This window comes from Electrophorus electricus, chromosome 9, assembly GCF_013358815.1.
Source record: "Electrophorus electricus isolate fEleEle1 chromosome 9, fEleEle1.pri, whole genome shotgun sequence".
Taxonomy (NCBI): Eukaryota; Metazoa; Chordata; class Actinopteri; order Gymnotiformes; family Gymnotidae; genus Electrophorus; species Electrophorus electricus.
In genome coordinates, this window is record NC_049543.1 from 22307017 (window position 1) to 22325224 (window position 18208).

Here is an 18208-nt window from a genome sequence, read left to right on the forward strand (position 1 = left end):
TGCGAAATGCCATAAATGTACATGACGGCTGGGTGATGAAGAGCCGTTTCTCTCGTGCCCCAGCTGTGCGTACGCACAAGTGTGCCCGCGACTGATTGTTCGGCTCTGTGCTCTGACGTCTGGTGCGTCGTGACTGAGGAGCAGAAGTATGGCCGTGATCCTAGCCTCCTCCTCATCTCACATCTGACGCTGCATCACCACAGTGAAGACCGCAGTTTAATAAATCACACTCCCTCCACCGCAGTCAACCCCCAGGTGCTAGCCTTTATTGCTCGTTACCTAATAAGTACCTAGATAGACTGTAGGTCTACAGTTTAAGCCATTGCAATTACTAGAAATTTGCATGTACATGATGGCGTTTTCAGTTTAGACTGGTTAAAATATCCATTCAGGTTGAAATAACTGCCTCTCGAGCGTCGTATCTGTCCTTGGATCTTTGATGGACTGCATGTTCTAAATAAGGGTCTTTGTGAAGGAAGCAACATAAAACTGTCTTGTGGACTGGCGGTGAACATTCCTCACGATCCTTTTTCTGGTTCTCTTGCTCCCTCTATGACATCACGGGCTTCCTCTGCACTCTGACTCCCCTCTGGCTCACCACAGGTCTGGAAAAAGATAGGACCAGAAAAACACATTGTTTACTTCCAAGTGGGAACTTGGAACAAAGAGGAGCTTGACTGCGAAGCGTGAGGAGAGAGGTCCAGTGTTTCAGGAGTGAAAGGTCCTGCTGTTGAGCATTGCAAGGGAACTTTTTTTTTTTTTTTTTCTCCTACTGCTTTGTGTTATGATAGTGTTGAAAAACAGCACCAGATGGAACTCATTTGTTATATTTTCCCCCCTCCAAGCCTCGTCTGGTCTGTCTTCCACTGAGTTCCTGTTAATCTCAATGAAAGTTAAATGTGAGGCTGTGTGTGCACGCATTGCTTTTGAAGTACTCTGCAAGGAGATAAAAGTGTTCTTTGTTAAACAACGTTCAAGATCTTAACACAAATAATTGATACAGGTATACATCTGAAAAAAAGATAGGTTCCTGAGTAAGAATATGTCTCATAGCAGTAAACTGATATAATAAATAACATTAGACATTGCTGAATATGACTCCTCTATTAGCTTTTAGCACGGGCTATATTGTCTGCTGTCTTAGGTCTCTGTCTCGAAGCTCTTGCTGGCCTGATGCATTCTTTTCAGCTTTGGTTGGCAGCATGCCAGTGTCAATCCCATGCTTCTTAGAAACACATTCTTCTGTGTTTCAGCTTGTTTCTGGTAGATCAAAGATAATGAACATAAGAATTAACCGGAGACACCATAACCAAAAGTAGAGGAAAGACATGTGACCCATGTATCGTGGTTCAAAACGCAGGAAGGTCTTCAAAAAATACCGTTTCTCAATAAACCTTTATTGATACGCTGATCCTATGTAGGGCTCATACTAACTCAATAACATAAACATAATGTAAGAGACCAAAACTAAACGTGGAACGGTTTCCTTTGCGGTTCTTCCCAGCTTACTAAAATATGTTCACCCCACATAGATTGCGTCACGGCCAGGCGACGCTGGATTGGGAGGGGAGTGTCGTCGTCGTCGTCTTGCCAACATCATCATCCTGCGACTACAAGCCTCCGAATAGGTTCGAAAAAAGCGATTGTGCTCGCGCGGGGTAAAGAGCGTCGCGAGCTCGGTCTGCGTGCTCCCCTGGCGTTGTTTCCTCAAGTGTCGACTGGCACCCCCCCACACCAATACCTCGGCATTTTATATGAAGGAGAGCAACTCTTCGAGACCTGTCCCGATACATGACCCGCGTGTAGCGAGCGGGTATATTGGCTCGCGGTCGGCTAACGTGGGAGTGTTACCTAGCTACGAGCCCGGAGGGAGCGCGAGGCGCCGGTGACTACCACGAAACCCCCTCTCCCACTCTGGACGGAGGTCGGGATTTTGTTCGTTTCCAAACACCGCGGCCGCCTTTTCGGTTACCGTGCAACGTTGCGTGAGGTAAGCGAGCCCGGGGTGTTGGGTTTTGGGGTTTGTAAGTAGCTGTGGTGTCGGAAGCCGCTGAGCGACCCGTGTGAGGCTACGTTAGCCGTTAGCTCAGGTTAGCTAGCATGCTAACATGAAGTGAGAAAGGGCACTGTGTTGTTTGGTAGCTAACTTAGTTAGCATAATTGGCAGGCAGGTCCGACTGTTGTTTTTGAAACTATAGTTTACGTGAGACGATGTTTAATTCCGTGGACAACTATGTAATTACTTTTTTGCCCAGGGCTAACCCAACGCTAGCTAGCGAAAGACCTGATCCAGGCGAGATGTAGCGACCAAGCTAATGCTAGCTAGCTCGAGAGGCATCGGTACTCCTGTTGTTTTGTCAGGTCCAGGTAGGCTACAGGATGAGCTAGCTACCTTGCTAACAGGCTTCCACATACAAAGGCGTCAAGTTAATTTGTCCATGACTATCTCGTAATGTTTTTAAATACTAAATAAGTACCTGGTGGAGATATTTTTTAGTATTCTCATCGGAAGTAACCGGCTATCTGTAGTAAACAGTTCCCAAATTGGACACGTTTATGTTATTGATAACCTGCTTGGCAGTGTAGCTTTTTCAGATGGTGTTACCCTAACTAGCTAGCTAACATGGACGGGACGACTCAAGACCAGTTAATACTATTTCTGTTAATTTGAAAGTTAACAGGTGGAAACTTTTTAACTAGTAGCAGGCGATGCGGACTAGTTAGTAAGCTAGCTAAAGCTAACATGGTTAGCTCTAGGTTTTTAGTAGAATGTCGGCCAACCGGCAGCGCATCCCATCACAAAAAACTTATTTCCAGAATTGTGTGTCTATATATATATATATATATATATATATATATATATATATATATATATATATATTACACACACACACACACACACACACACACACACACGCAAATATACAGATTGTACAGATGCTGCAGTCTCTTAATGTTTGCTGCATGCTTTGCTGAGCTAACGGTATTGGGCAGCACACGAGTTAGCCAGCTATAGCTGTCCTACCTACCTTTTTTGCCCGCTCGCTTACAGTCGTCGGCGTTATAGCGTTTCGCCAGCTCTGCTCATGTCTCCCCGTTCCTTCGCTATGGTATTAAATGCGCATACGCTTTGTATAATTTGAATCAAAATCGGGGACATTTTAAGGGATCGTTTGTATGTCTGAAGTTTGCGAGGGCGAGTTGGAAGTGTGGAACGGCAGCCCCTTGAAAGTTGTTCTGCAGCCTTTAAGCGACGTGCGTAGCGCGGACCGAGCACATGTTGAAATCGACTGCTCTGAGTTTAGTTAAGTTGTTTGCGATTAGATTTTTAGCCGTTGATAAAATCAAGCCACGCGGCACATGAATTGCCTGAATAGTGACGGAAAAAAACGACTATTTCCACTTTCAGTAAACCATTGTAGAATAATTTCGACCGTTCTGAGTTTCTGAAGGAGTGCACGCTTCCATAATAAAGAATTACGGTCGCATGTACCAAATGCTCATGTTGCAATTTAGCTTGTTATGAAATGGCTCGTCATACGGGGTTGCCTTTTGCCTACAAGTGTTTATGTAATTACTGTTGTCAAATGTTTTACTTCCTGCAAAAGGCATCTGTACTTTAAAAGGGCACGACGTGTCCTTGGGTTTGGCATTCCATAGGTGTTTTCCAGGTAATGAGAGTTGGGTGTCAGTTCTACAATAAAAAAAGGCTACTTCTATATTGCTTTCGAAGTTAACTTATTTCAGTGATAAAATTGTTTGCATTTTTGAATAAGAGGGGCGTGAGTTTATCGTGTACATTTCCACAGTTTATTGTTTTGTTTTGTTTTTTTAAAATATTTGGAACATTTATATGTAAACTGTTTATTTTATTAGCCTCTTTAAATTGTTATAACATTATTGTAAATCTGCTGCAGATGAGGGGTGAGTCAGCAGCTAACTTATGTCATTAGCTCTGGCTGGTATGCAGACTGGCTTTTTCAAAGTGCTGCTAGCTGTGATCCAGTCATTTGAACATAGACTGGTCAGACAGTAAAGCATGATGTATAGCACTCAGATGTTCGTGTGCAAGGTTTTCTTTTAATACTGATAATGGTAGACTGGAAGCAACGGCTGAGGATTTGTTTACCCTGACATGTGGCTGTTCATAATGTATTGCAGTGGTTCTTGGTTTTGATTAATGTTTAAAAGTTGTGAACTTTTTGTTTGTTATTTATTAAGAAGGTGCTCTTTATTATGCTGTTCTAGTATGCCTTGGCTAATAATGCTGCTGCTCAGCTTGCCTTTAGGTCATACAAATAATGCAGGCAATATAATGCATCTAACTGTGTTTACTGTGTCATGTTTAAATTATTACTCTGGGCCTTTTAGTGTTTTTGTGTGTGTTTGCGATTGTGAGCACCCAGTCATGCAAATATAAGGATGTGCTGCATTGTGTTGGTCCTGTTGGGATGCAGCAGTCAGAGAACAGAGAAAGACAGCTAGGAGGGAGAGGAAGTGGATGTTGTAACAGGATGGAAGCAGAGAGAGTTGGAGGACAGAGGTCATTTCTGAGTCATGTTTTTGTTACCAGGTCAGAGTGCCACCCAGAGTCACCCTCTTTCTATAGTACTGTAAGTGTGTGCCTGTCTCTCTCTCTCTCTCTCTCTCTCTCTCTCTCTCTCTCTCTCTCTCTCTCTCTCTGTCTGTTAAATATGGTCTCTGTTGTGATGTTGATCATTGTAGTTAAATGGTCAATACATGGCTGATTTAACCGTTTGTTCGTTATCTTATTTATTCCATGAGCTCATGTGTTGGGATGCCTTAGAGTTGTAGCCACAGGTGGATGATTGTTACCTGCACCTCTTTACTCTGCACCTTGAGCCTTATGAGGAGGTTATTGATTGGCATGCACCTCATCATTTATAATAGATCAGTTTTCCTTTATCATGGAGACAGAGGTCAGTTTTTGTAAGTAAACTGTTTGTTTTTGCATAAACTGTTTTTTGACAATTTGCATGAGCCCTGTAGCTGGCACATGTGAGTAGTTCAGTAGTTCACATGTTAATCTGCTGAGAGCAAAGGCTTTTTTTGGTAGCTGTATCCTCGATAATGCCCATGTACAGTACTGCTCTGAGGACAGCTCCCCACAGCTGTATGTAAAAATCTTCACCAAATCTTTATGAAAGATTACAACTCATCCTCTTCAACTTCACACTTTGAGGAGTTTTGATTCCTTGACCCCACACTCTTTGATGCTGTCTTTTGGTTTGGAGGGAGTCTGCAGTGCTTTCATGGCAAAGGAAACATTTAGTCTCGTGGCTCCGCTGGGTGCTTGGGGCCGAAGGCACCCGTTTATTGACCAGTTTACTGGTGCTCACAGTCGTTACGGCTTCACTGCTTTAGCAGAAGCTCTGCTGTTAACATGCTCTGTGTGAAATATCAACGCTCATACGAAACAGTTTGCAGTCTCTTGCCAAATATCCACCTAACTCTGTTTCTCACTAAGCAGCTCTTTGCTGAAGTTTGGATGAAACTTTGGGAATTTGATCCACTTTAATTTGATCCTCTTCCCCCCCCTCAGCAAGGCTTGCATTGTTGCCCTTATTATAAAATCCACTGGGGTGAAAAACCTGCATACCAGGGTATTTCATATAGACTGTAGACTATGTCCCTGTGTCTCTCACAGTCTCTGTCCCAGTTTGCATATAAATAATGCAGTGTTTACTTGTTTTGCTCCAATGAGCTCTATGTGCCTCACTCTGTATCTCTCATTGAAAGCTGCAGTTCCCATCAGGTACTGGCTAATACATTTTAGGTCTATTTTGTTGGGTTTGGGAATGCATCTCGATGCTGTCAGTTCAGAGCGCACTAGAGCTTCTGTTCTTGATCTCTTTTCATTACCAAAAGAAAGGAGCTGTGTGCACGCGCGCACGTGTGTGTGTGTGTGTGTATCCATGGAGTGTGGTGTAAAATGAATTTTTTTCTCCATGTTGATTGAATTTGGCTGCCAAATTGTAGAATATTCCTATTAATCCCTAGATGTTGTTGTAAATCTATGTAAGCAATATCAGAGAAATATCTTATTTCCCAAGGCATAACTACACGTTTAGGTCATGTACTGATGTATTTTTATTTATTTATTTATTTATATTTATTTATTAAACTTTGTTTTTGAAATCTTTTATTGAAAGCATAACTGAGAATCAGCATACTTTTTTCTGCCTTTTGAAACTGCAGTTTCCAAAGTGTCCGTCCTGGAGATGAAAGAACAGAGTATGCTCTTCGTTATTTGTTCTCACCTGGGTTGTTTCTAGTCCTCTTCACCTAATCTGCAGGTGTGTGGGCGAGTGGGAGTGTGACGCCGAGAGGGACACACTGAGATGCCTGCACGCTGTCAGCGTCCAGAGTTTCAGTGGCTCCGCTGACTCAGTGCTTATTCATGTTTGACAGGTGTAGATCTAGGGACACGGGGCTAGTGCTGTCTGTTAGCATGAGATCATGCTAAATGGTGTTCCAGTCACAGCAGGAGCACAGACTTAAGATAAGCCCCTTCCCCTCCCACCATGTCATATTAAAAGTATCCCAGAAACGCCATTCCATACTTGCATTAAGAATTTTTCTTTCTTGAAAGGCCCACTAGTGATCTGTACAGTCACTTCATCTTGGATTTGTTTTTACCACTGTTGTAATCGCCTCGAGCGGTTGGTGTTTTACCAGATGCTGGCTGGCCAGAGCTTAGAGATCTGTAAATTATTCAGAGATTTGCCATGCACCCTTCAAGTCTGTTTGTACTGAGAATGGACACACACACACACACACAGACAGAAGAGATTTCCCTGTCATGCCCCACTACACACCTACATACACCCATGCGCGCACACACACGCGCTCTCTCTCTCTCTCTCTCCTTTCATCTGGACAGCTGGAGCATGGTGACACCTTTTTCCCCCTCTTTTGTCCAGTGGATTCAGAGGTTGAGGCACAGGTGTTTTGCGGGTAGTACCAGGTAATCGTCCAACCTCACATAGGGATATTTGTTCATTTGAACGTGCTGTGAGATCGCTGTCCTGTTGCTGTAGGAGACTGTTCATTGAGTATGTGAGGGGACCAGTCAGATACACATGTTCAAACATTTAAATGTCACAGCTGCACTGCTCTGTCTTGGATGAATGACTCCTGTTAAAAATCTAAGACCCAGAGCAGTTATAATCCAACACTCATGTTTTTTCTGTTGAAACTTTGAGCCAGTAAGTTAGGATGAAACCTCTAAAGGAGTGCTCTTTCGAGCAGTGTAAACCAGGGCTCTTTGTTATGATAAAATGCAGCTGTTTTCTCCGATAGGTGCTTATCGTGTGTATAGAGCCAGTGAATCTCTTGTCTGGCACTGGAAAAACACACACAGACCAAAGCAAACATCTCTGCTTTGATTGGGTGAGGAAACTGGTCTTGGTGTTACGTTTCCCAAAGCTAAGGCCTGATGAAGGGAGCCAATGCGTTTATAAGCTTGTGCACGGGCTGGTTCAAGCTCTGAGTTATTGTGTGTTTGTGGTGCAGTGCTAATCTAATGTATGGCATGAGAAAAAGCTTTTATACTGACATTTTGTAGTGATTGGGATGTTGGTGGATATTGGGTTTACTTATCTATATCCACACAAGGCTACATTGCAAATGAGGTTTCTGCCTCATTGTATTTGTAATTTTAAATGAATAAGAACGTCTAGAAGCAGTCTGTGGATGTCTGTTTGTCAGTCCATGCCACAGAACTCACAGCGAAGCCTCTTTGTCTGTGGCCACAGCTTAGCACAAGATATTGAATGATGCAATCTAAATATAATAATGGGAGCATTTACAATTCTAAAGCAGCATATTATCTTGGCCTCCTCTGGGAAGGACCTTTCGTAATGAGGCAGTACTGGACCCTTGTGATAAAGTGCATCTCTGAAGTTTTATTGTTATTCTGCCCTATGATCCGTACTTTAGGGTGGGTGTGTGTGTGTGTGTGCGCACGCATGCGTGCACTGCACAAAGAAGCAGTGTGCGCACCCACAAAAATTTCATAAAATGTAATTCCAAATCTGAGGTGCTGTGACTCTCTTCACACGTGTTACCAGTACAACTTTGGGATTGAGCAGGTTGTATGTGTTATGCGATTGTTCTGCTGATGTCTGCAGTCCTTCTGGCCAGAGGTTCTCAGTGATGCATGGAAGGCTTGTTTAATTGTGCTGTTCATCTTCTGAGCTACTTTCTCTTCAGTCTGTCTCTCACGCCCACACACACACCACAAAAACAAACATATCTACATTCAGTGAAAGTAGTCCTTATTGCTTTTTTTCTTTTATGAAACCTTTTTTCTTAAAATGCCTACAATGATATTTTCTTGGACCCATATTTGGTAGTTTATTTTTCTCTCTCTTATAGTAAAACATAAGAATCAAATACAATTTCTATTAAATAACCAGCTTGAGCAGAGGAAAGCCCCATCCTACCTGACAGTGGCCCCCTTGTTATGTCCACCAAAGGTCTGCTCTCTTTGATTGTCCTGCATGGTGAGAGGTAGAGTGTTTGTGTGATTTGGGCTTCTGTGAATTCAGCAGACTTTGGATGTACAAAAATAATAACCAGTGCAGTGTAGGCAAGTAGTGATGGTGGTGCCTGACGTTAAGTGACGTGCTCCGATTTTCAAAATCCTGTAGCGTGTGCTTTATTCACGGTTCCCATAGTTTCATTTCTCTCTGCCTTTGTTTCATGCTTTGTATACAAGCCTTTCCCAATTGCATCTCTCTCTATTTCCTCACCAATCTTTCTGGGTGCTTATACCGCTTGTATATCCATGGCTCCATGTTTTATGTTTTCTGCCTGCGCATCTTTGTTTAATTATCCAACCATCAACTGTGCTAAGGTTAATGTGCTAAGGTTAGATTTGCCCTAAATAAATGTTGCGCATAACGGGGTGTGTCCTGCCTCAACTCACTTCGTTGTAACACTTTCATGAAAGTGATATTTCTACCATTCATTTCTATAAGCTCTTCTCTCTAGCTGCAATCTTGTCAACGTTTTCTCAACAATCTCAGTCATCACACTTTGAAAATTACATAAGTATTAATTTCACTGAATTAATCGTGAAAGTTTCACAGCACGTGTCTGTGTGCGCGAGCGTGAGCCAGAGTGTGCGTATGAGGGAGAGAAAGTGTGCATGCGTGAGCGTGTGCTAGTGTGTCTTTTACTTCTGGTTGCAGTATGCTAATTAATTTTTTTTTTTTTTTTTTTTTTTTTTTTTTTTTTTTTTAATAAAATAAACACCACTCGCCCATGACTACTGTGTCGTTGGAATTTCTGACAGGTGTCCCCGTAATTTCCCCATGCACGTATATACACCACTCTAAGAAGGCACCTCTGGGCTGTTTCCAGGGCAACGCTCCTTTTTGTGAATAGTGACAGCCCATGATCTCTCAGCATTCTCCAGTGTAGGAAGATGCAGGTTCAGCTTGACCAGACTGAACATCCAGCCACCCATTCATCCATCCATCCATCTGTATCTACAGTATAGGCCTATGAGAATTAATAAGTTTAGCAATAGCGTAATCTTACCACTGAAAACATCTGTAATCACCTGCCTAGGTTATATTTTTTTAGTCTAGAAAAATGCTGTTAGACTTTTTTTTTTTTTCATACTGCATATATAAAAATGAAAGCGCGCGAGAGGGACAGTCAAAATGATCATATAGCAATTTAAAGAATTTATATTCACTCAGAACCATATGCATTTTGCATCAATTTCCCACTGAAAAGATGCTTGACAAAATGAAAAAATATCTGCAAGCCACAATAACGACACCTGGCAAACGTGTCCCCATGTCTAGCTGTTGCTTGCACCCTGTCCGTAAACAGTTGAGTTAAAGCCTTTACTGATGTGCCCTTTTGGGTGTTGCATAACAAAGTCTTCTTGAAGGAGCTGCTTTTTCTCTCCATAGATTTCCTACCACTCTTGCAGCAGCAACGGAAATGACACTGTTGCACAGTCACAAACATTTTTGTTGAATAAAACAAGGTTTTTCTTAAATAGATTGGTCTGTTCTTACCTTCTGAAACAAGGAACAGCTGATGTTGGACTTGTTTGTTTGAAAATGACGCTGGTTGAGACTTTTGTCCGTTTGTATGCAAGTAGGGCGTAAAGGTGGGTGCGTCCGTGCGAGGGTGTGAAAGTGTATGTGTGCGCACGCAAGGGTGTGTGTGAATGAGTGAGGGTGTGTGAAGGAGGTGATGTGGAGAGTCTGGTGGCCCTGTACCAGCAAATGGTAGCTCACAAAATGCCTGAACTCCTGCTGGTGTGGCAAATCCAGCAGAGAGACACTCCTGTAGTGGTCAACCTTTTGCAGCATGGCAAATTATTAAAAACTATTTCTAGTTAGGGTAATTCGGCATTATAATTTGTGTCTGTGCGTTCTCTCTGTCTCTGTGTATGTATCTCCAATTTCCCCATGGTAACCTGCTGGGGTTTTCTGTTTGTTTGTTTTAACATCGCAACCTCAATAGAAGGTAGCCCCTGTTCAGAAGGTATAAGGCATTTTATGTGGTGTTTGCTGCAGGAGCTAGTTTTGCATGTGGTTCACGTCCCCAGTCAGACCTTTGAAGACATGGTTCAGCAGTTCCTCAATCAGGCAGCGTGGGCAGTGAAGTCCTACTGCGGGTTGTCTCTGTAGCAGTCAGTCTGAGCTCTCGCCCTGTGCACTCTTACATCAGGTGAGCTTGTGAATATTAATGTCACATCCATGACGTCTTAGATTTCGGCTCTCCACAAAGGTGATGAACAAGTGTGCAAAGGAATAGCTGTTGACAGATCCGGATCCGCTCACACTGACTGGACAAAAACCATTTTATAATTCTTAATTTTTATTTTCTCACACACACACCCCTACCTACCTACCTTATATATATATATATAAATATATATATAAATAAATAAAGATGTAATTATTTTGTGCAGATGAACTTTTATTATGTTTATCTGTTTTTGTTGTTATTGCTTTAGCCAATTTACAATTGTTTTGTTTGGCCAGACAGCCAGGCTTTGGACATACTCAGCGGCAGGCATGCAAGTGTTTCTCCCTGCGTGTACATGCTCCCACATTTTACATTATTCTCCTGTCTGTTTCCTCTTGCCTGCAGCTCACGGTGCAGCACATCAGTGACAGTCTCTGCAGAGTTGGAGATAACACCCCCTACCCTAAAGCCTTGCTGCCTGCTTTAGCATTAGCCCAGACTCCCCAGCACCCCAAGCAGGCTCAGCCAGTCCATACGCATGGGCCTCCAGCCCAGTAAAAAAATGTGTGTGTGTGCGTACATGTGTGTTTTCTTTGGATTGCTGTCGTGCCATTGTCTTTTCAGCCCAGGTTGTGTGTGTACATGCATGCACATATTTATATGATTATGCTGCTTGTCTGCCAATGTGCCATTGTCTTCTAAATCCAGGTAGCCGGGATGATTTGTGTATGCGCGCGTGCGTGTTTGTGCTATTTATGTATTTGTGGTCTGTGCTTTCTCGGCTCAGGCTTTAGCTCTCGGGTGCACTGGTGGCTAATGCACCACAGATGGTCCTCTCATTCTCTGCCTACTCTTCTGTAAATAGGGGTTCCATATTCCTCCCCTCTGTTGCTTCGCAAATTAACATGAATGCTGCTTATCGGCTTCTTCATGGACAAAAGGGGAGGACACTCGAGGAATGCTCAGTTTTGTGTCGCGAAGAAACAATAAATCATTTTTTTTTCTTTCCCAGTGAGTAAACCTCTTGCACTGCCTTGAGAGCCTCAGAGGTTCAAGGAAGCATCCATAATACCTCCATCTGACCAATTTATAGTCTGGAGCTTCCCTTCTGTCTATCTTATATGCTCACCAATGCCTTGTATTACACTGCCCCCAGTGATATGGCTCAAGCCTTGGTGGTGTGTGCTTTTCCAAACAGTTGCGTTTGGGCAGGAGAACATGACCATTGTTCTCGAGTACGCAGGTAGCAAAACCAGAAATCCTCTTGCAAATGCAGAACAGAGGTTTCTGCCCTCAGTCTAGGTTTAGTGCACACGGTTTGTGTTTGTGGTGATTTCCTCGTGTGCGGTATGGGTTCCTGACTGGGCGCCAGCTTGCTGCAAGGGTAAGGGAAATCGCCTGACACCTGTATGCATATCATGGTCACCAAGGCAACCGCACCACCACCACTTGCTTTGCTGACAATTTCTTCTGGGACTTGATGTTTTTACGATCAGTGTGGAAGGTGCTTTTTTTGTTGTTTTTTTTTTGTTTTGTTTTGTTTTGTTTACCTGCCACACTCTATCCCTGCCTTGTAAACAGATTATTACCTCTATGGGAAATGCACTGTGGCCACATCACATCATCCGGGTTTGCCAGGTACTGTCTTAGCTGAGTGTCAGTGCAACTTGCATGCTTGGCTAGCCGTGCAGCAGAGGTCACCTTTAGAGCAGGTAAGCCACTTTTCTTTTCTGCAAGGATTTACATTAGCAAGGAGAATTTATGTTCTCTTGCTATGCTTTTCCCCCTAGCTGTTCTAAATCTTCTTTCTTGACATCTGTTCATTGTAAAAATGATTTTGTGCGCCAAAAGCATCGTTTCATCATATTTTTGTTGTCTTTACAGAAATCGATAGCGTATAAGATTATAATATCAATTAGAAACATTAGCATAATCTCATTTCTTATTTAAGAACACAATAGGGGTTGTGTTATGTATGCAGTGCTCATCTGTCTAGTTTTTTTTTTACACACACACACACGTGTATGTCTCTTTCTCACAAGGATTAGTTCCTTTTAACATAGTGACTGTTTTGTGGGTTGCAATAGCAGTGACTTTGCTCTTCAATCTGCCTTTGTTTCTAAGCCTAGAGGGTCGATAGTTGCCCTAGAGGAGGACAAAAAGCCTTGTTCATATGCTGTTGATGGAGGCTCACACTTTTGTTGTTGTTGTTTTTTATTTATTTTATTTTTTAACGCTGGTTTGGGAATAGTTTTAAGCTCCCAAACCTTTCAGCGGTTCACACATTGGTGAATCATAGATGATCATTTACATTGTAGAGTACTCAATATTGTATTAGTTGATTTGAGTCTTGGGAGCCCTATGCCAGTGCATGGTTTAGTATTGTCTTCCCTGGACAGTTTCAAGATGGGACGGATAATGAACAAGTGAGTCGAATCAGGTGTGTTGGAGCAGGAAACCCGTGTGCTTTGTGTCCCTAGGTCTTGGAGCCTGAGCTCAAATGAGAAATGTGCTTGAGAGATGTGTGGCTGATGGGAAATATCTAGTGGCAGCATGTTCATGTTATGTGTCCTATCAGGTTTCTCCTCTCTAGATTGTATACATGTTACATCTCAATTGGGTCTGTCATCTCTCAGTTGGTCAGTGAGAACCCCAATGAAAGCCATTACCGTGCCCAGCTGGGACCTACTCCAAACCCAGTGGTGCTGGGATTTGATCGTGCTTGAGAGAGTGTTGGCGGTTCAGTCAGGGCTGTGGAGACATGCGAGAAGTCACCCAGACAACTAAGAATCATGCTGTGGGCAAACACCTGCAGAGTGGTAGTGGAGAGTAGCATGGTTTTTCTTATGGAGGTGGTGTTTTCATGCCTGTGACGGTCCATGGCTGGACTGGATCGATTGGGTTTGCATCTAGGAGATGGGCCTACATAACGATTTATATTTTCAGTATGTGACAAATGTTCTTTTCCAGAGAAATTTGTATATATTTATTTGTATTACTGCATAAGTACTCAGTGACCTTGGTGTTGCCTGCACCTTGCTTTACCAGGTAGTTTATGTCCATCGATAATGTTTGTGCTCTTTTCTATGTAAAGCAGTCTGGGCTCAAAGCAAAAAAGTGCAATATAATAAGTTTTTTATATATATATATATATATATATATATATATATATATATATATATATATATATATATATATATATATATATAGAGTATTAATATAAGTATATATTGCATATAGTAACAATATTGTTTAGCAATGAAGTATGCTAGCCAGTACTCATTGAAGTCTCATTGAAGGCAGAAACGTAATTGGAAATTGTCTGAATTCTTTGGCTGGGTTTAAACTAAGCTTGTGCAATAATGGAAATTTTGACAAACATTTTTTGCATCCAGAATTATAGTGAGAGGATCTTATCATGTTGTAAATTCAGTTGGGTACCACCCCATGTGTGACTCGTGGGGCCTTTCATGGTTTTTCACATGCCCTTTTTCTTGTAGCTACTACATAAGTGAACTGATGCATCACGGTGGGATGGCAAAAAAAATCCAGCACAGACCCTGTTAACACCTAAACAAGTTCTCCATGTTCAGTTGGTCTGAAACACACATTTTGCCAAACTAACACAATTGCACCCGTCTTTTGGACAAGTATTTTCCACTCATTTTTCACCAGACATGTGCACCAGAGTACCGTTGCGATATTCAATAATATCGTTTGCTTTTTAAGCACCATCCTTATGTGCCCCCTTTTCTGCTGTGCACCGGGTGGATGTGAAGCGCAGACAGTGAGCTGGGCTCGGACTGTTCCCACAGTTCTCCTTTCCCGGTCAGGACGGAGTGCTGACAATGAGGACCAGTGTGTGTCCCCTGAGCAGCGGAGCTGTTTAGAAAGCCCCTGTGCTGTCAGTTTTTACCTTTTCCTGGAGCACTGAAAGGAGGCCCTGTTCTCAGCGAGAGGGTAAGGGAGAGAAGCAGAGAGAGAGAGAGAGAGAGAGGAGTTTCTGAAGTTTGACTATTGGTGGTTTATTTTGGGAGATGCAGACAAAGATGGCAGACAATTGCACACACCCTACAGTGCACTCTGTTGCGCACATGCACACACACACAGACCCACCCACATACACAAGCCACAAAGAACACAAACTTGTGCTAAAGAAAAGAAATGAAGGGACTGGCAGTGAAAGTCTTTGCATTTTGTGAGTAATAGTTCAGCATTTTGCGCGCGTGTGTTAGAGAGAAGTGTTTCTGTTTGTGTGCGTTCCGCGCTTGTGCTTATCACAGATTAGTTGACGCCCTGTGAAAACCTGTAGAAGGCTGAAGGCTTTTCCCTCCGTTATCGGAGCACCACCTCCGTGTGCATGCGTGTGCTTTAAGACCAACTCCCCACTCTGATGGTCAGAGACACAATATCAGTTAACAAATGATACATTTTGTAGTTCTAATGCTTGTAGAGCTGATGCTGTGTAATGTGGTCATAGGTGTTTAGATCCTATTCTAGTTTTACATAATTTCTAATGGTAACTACTTTCATATCAGCATAGTAGGACTATGATTACATTGCCCACTTAAACCTATAAACCTGCAGATTAGATTATGTTAGCTGGTTCAGTGATCTCTCAAGATCTGACCAATTCCCAGTTCTGTACAAAAGTGGGTTTACAATGGAGAACTGTGCTCATATGATTCTAATCCAAAGTTAGAAATGGGATCAGTGTGGTACCAAAAGCAGTAGTGTCTGTGTTACTGGTCTGATGAAGGCACTAAGTACATTCCCGGGTACGTTGTCGTCTTTCTTTTAAACGGCCTCCCCAGGGCCCATAGGCACAAAACAGAGAGAAGTGATGTGCTGATTTAGCAAAGGTCCCTCCTCGGTCACTGTAATCCTTTTCATTGTGGCCGAATGCCAGATTGATCCAAGAGCGTTCGTATTTGCTCCTCTGCCCTGCTGAGTGTGTGCCTTGGCCGTCACTCGGCCACCTTTTAATTTAGTCTGGGGTTTTACATTCATGCTTCTTGCTCTTTTGTCTGCTTTTCTGCTTCCTTGAGAAAGATGCTTTGAATACAGAAGACACCATCTTGAATATCATGCACTGAAATCATTTCCCCCACTCTGGTCATGCAGTGTCCTCTCTCTCTCTCTCGTGCTCTCTCTCTCTCTCTCTCTCTCTCTCTCTCTCTCTCTCTCCATCACTCTCTGCTTTTCTGTGTCCACAACAACATGCCCCCCCCCCCCCCCGAATAAGGTCTTCGGAATTGACGACTAGCTGTTGATGGATATCCAGACAATGGCGTCGCTTCTGTATTCACCCTAAAAATGGCTGCTTTTCTGCTTTCCTCTCCCTCTCTTTGCCCCTGTACCTCTCTCTGTGTACCCCACTGCTCCCTTTCCCACTGTGTATTGGTTGATGATGGCTCTGCATTTTTCATTTCTCTTTACACATTAGTAAGATGGCCAATGATTTGGCCAATGCTAGCCGCTCAGCTTTTGACACGTTTTGGACACCTTTTGGAGCTCTGCCGCCAGTTTTGCTTTATAGACCTGAAATGCACTCTGAGAGTGCCATATTCATTTAGATTTGACTATGGAGTGGTGGTGTTCCTTTTTTCAGTGCATTTGCGTCTGTGTGCCCCACATGCTGTATATACATGGTCTTGCTGTTGGGATTATGGCAGAATCATTGTCGGTTCTAATGAAGACGAATGTCTCTCTGAAACACTTTCCCATCTGCTGCACCAATCTCCAAGGAGAGCATTGATGAGGTTACAGACATGTGTGTGTCACGCTCCCCCCCCCCATCCAACCTCCCCCGCTTCCAGTTTAGCTGATTTAACACCGCAGTTCATCTGGGACAGTGGGCATCGATGGATTAATTGGTTAAAGCAGCCATTCCCCATTTAAACTAGTAGTTAATATTTATTCAATTATTTATACTACTATGTAAAAGGTATGTGTTTTGTGCTTGTAAGAAGTAAATTGCAAGTTTTCTAGTAACCACTAAGGCTAAAAAAGTATTCACTTATATATTCATGTTTATTGGCTCTCTACTTCTCTGTGGATCTGTCTCTCTGTCTGCCTGCCTAACTGTCTTGTATTTTTAATTCTTTCTGAAGTGACATTGCATGGGCCTTTTGTACAGCTGTAGTATGCTCTTCCATGAATGATGCCTTTATTGATGTTGGTGCCATTTTAGCCAATCTAGGCTAGTTAATTAATTAGTATAATATTTTAATTTCTTATGATTTAATATGTTCATTTGAAATTTGAGTATTTAAACTGACCCTATATACTTACTTCTCACAGTGCATGAGGGAGACAGAGTGGAAAAAGCATAGTACAGTGTACTAATTTTAAGTGTTGGAAAAAGCATAGTACAATGTACTAATTTTAAGTGTATTATGCATATTTTGAAGTTTTAGATAATCTGTCAAAAATAGTTTTACTAGCATGTATTAGTTTTTTTTTTCTGCAATAATATGGTTCTGTTTTGTTATGTCTGATATGTGCTTTTCTAAAACAAACCTAAAATGGTGCAAAGTCCCCAGTCTATTTGGCCCTGAACCTTAGTAGTGTTCTCAGTATTGATGTTCTATCTGATTATGGGATGGAGAACTCTCTCTAGAACAGCAACTAATATCATGTTTTACTCCAGATCCAGGCCAGAGGTGTGTGCTGCATCATCCTGGTCTTCTGAGCCTCTCCCCAGCATTCTGTCTCCACCCTCTGCCTTTATCATTTCATTCTACCCCCCAAACCGTCATAACTGGAGTCAGTGCTTGGTGGCCCTGCTCATCCTTTATTTCTTCGTTGGGCAGCTGTAACCTGAGCCTGCTGGTGGAGCTGTGTGGTGGGCCTCAGGGTGAAGCTGCACCAAGGGCCCTGGTTGGCCTGCTGGTGGAGCTGCACCATGGGCCTCGATTCTGTGTTCTGTGCTGGAATGTTGTTAACGTGAGTCTTCCCTGTGACTCTCTGAGAGAGAACATACAAAGGTGATCTTGGTGTAACTTCTGCAACTTCCTTCTAAATCTGGCCTGAAGTTCCAGGACGAGACATTTTCACTGAGAATTGAAGCATGCACACGTGCACACCTGCTAGCTATCTCTTGTCTCGGCAGCAAGAGGACTGGAATGAGTAACGTGGAATTTGATGCCCACACTTAGTCGATGCAGCGCGTGTCACTTTGGTTAACCATGAGGATGCTGCGTTAGACTGTGCAAAGCCTCAGTCGGGACCACGGTGACTTTGCCAAAGACACCCCAGGATTGTTTCAGCCTTACTCGGGGATCGAGTGTGGAGGAATCTGACTTCCACCTGCTTTCTAGCATAATCTAATGCATGTCCCTCTGTCCTTTTCATTCTGTACAATCCAGCGTTCTTCGGAGGGCTGGACTGTCTAATGGTTTCTCAGCATGGCCAACACAGGAGAGGCTGCTTTCTTCACAACTCGCCTGCTGCGTCCGGTGCT

The 18208-nt window shown here is 42.9% G+C and overlaps 2 long non-coding RNA genes across 2 annotated transcripts in view; one reads left to right on the forward strand and one right to left on the reverse strand.

The window, feature by feature from the left end:
• Positions 1–244: 244 nt before the first annotated feature.
• LOC113582220 lies at positions 245–3516 on the reverse strand. The gene is made up of 2 exons (XR_003411143.1): positions 3030–3516; positions 245–605 (listed from the first exon to the last, which is right to left on the reverse strand). It is a non-coding gene; the product is annotated as an uncharacterized LOC113582220 (long non-coding RNA).
• Positions 1625–18208, forward strand: part of LOC113582221 — a 41473-nt gene continuing 24889 nt past the window's right edge. The window contains exon 1 of the long non-coding RNA XR_003411144.2: positions 1625–1990. This is a non-coding gene — a long non-coding RNA (uncharacterized LOC113582221). The remainder of the gene's footprint in view (positions 1991–18208) is intronic.